This window comes from Seriola lalandi, unplaced genomic scaffold (assembly GCF_002814215.2).
Source record: "Seriola lalandi dorsalis isolate HSWRI2012SDOR001 ecotype SW California unplaced genomic scaffold, Sedor1 jcf7180002040094, whole genome shotgun sequence".
In the NCBI taxonomy this organism is placed as follows: Eukaryota; Metazoa; Chordata; class Actinopteri; order Carangiformes; family Carangidae; genus Seriola; species Seriola lalandi.
The window spans coordinates 1-752 of NW_019510664.1; the positions used below are offsets into that span (position 1 = coordinate 1).

The following is a 752-nucleotide window of genomic DNA, read 5'->3' on the forward strand; positions in this document are numbered from 1 at the left end:
GAGAATACCTCAATATGATCTTGTGGCGAGTTTGTGACATTATTGCTGAAAGTAATGGAACAAATGAAACGCAAAAATCCAGGAGTTACAGATAAAAGATTTAACAGGCATTCAGAGTGTTGGGATTAAAGCCTGTGGCAGTTCAGTAAATACGGATAAAATGCTTATAGACTTGCTCTGCAAGTGACAACCAGCAACAAAGTGAACATGGCTGACATGTTGTCGGAAAGTAGTGTGAGCAATGGCTAATATAGTCAGGATGGCCGAGCGGTCTAAGGCGCTGTGTCCAGGTCGCAGTCTCCTCTGGAGGTGTGGGTTTGAATCTCACTTCTGACATGAACATTTTCACTGGAGCAGCATCTTTCTTTCATTCATTCAGAATACCTCAGAGTGACCCAGGGGCAGGAATAAAACCTTGCTGGGGAAATTATATATTACTTACAGGCACAGAGGCACACACTGCAGTGGGTTTCTGGACAGGGACTGAAGCTTGAACTGTCTCAGGGGCTGGAGCCTGTAAGAGAATAACATTTGTTAAAATTAAATCACAATTTACAACATAATCAAACCTTAAATGATTATTTCATACAGCCAATATTTTTGAAATAACAATTTGAAGGGGTACCTCTCTGGGTGCTGGGCAGTGTATACCGGTTCTTTAAAGCGCTGTCTTTTTTTCGACCGAGGAAGGGGTGAGAAGGGGTGGCTCAACAGCCTGTCCCCATAAAGTCTCCCAAAAGCGATTTTAATAT

The 752-nt window shown here is 42.6% G+C and overlaps 1 non-coding gene across 1 annotated transcript; it reads left to right on the plus strand.

Moving 5' to 3' along the window:
* Positions 1–253: 253 nt before the first annotated feature.
* trnal-cag (transfer RNA leucine (anticodon CAG)) lies at positions 254–336 on the plus strand. The gene has a single exon. It is a non-coding gene; the product is annotated as a tRNA-Leu (tRNA).
* Positions 337–752: the final 416 nt, after the last annotated feature.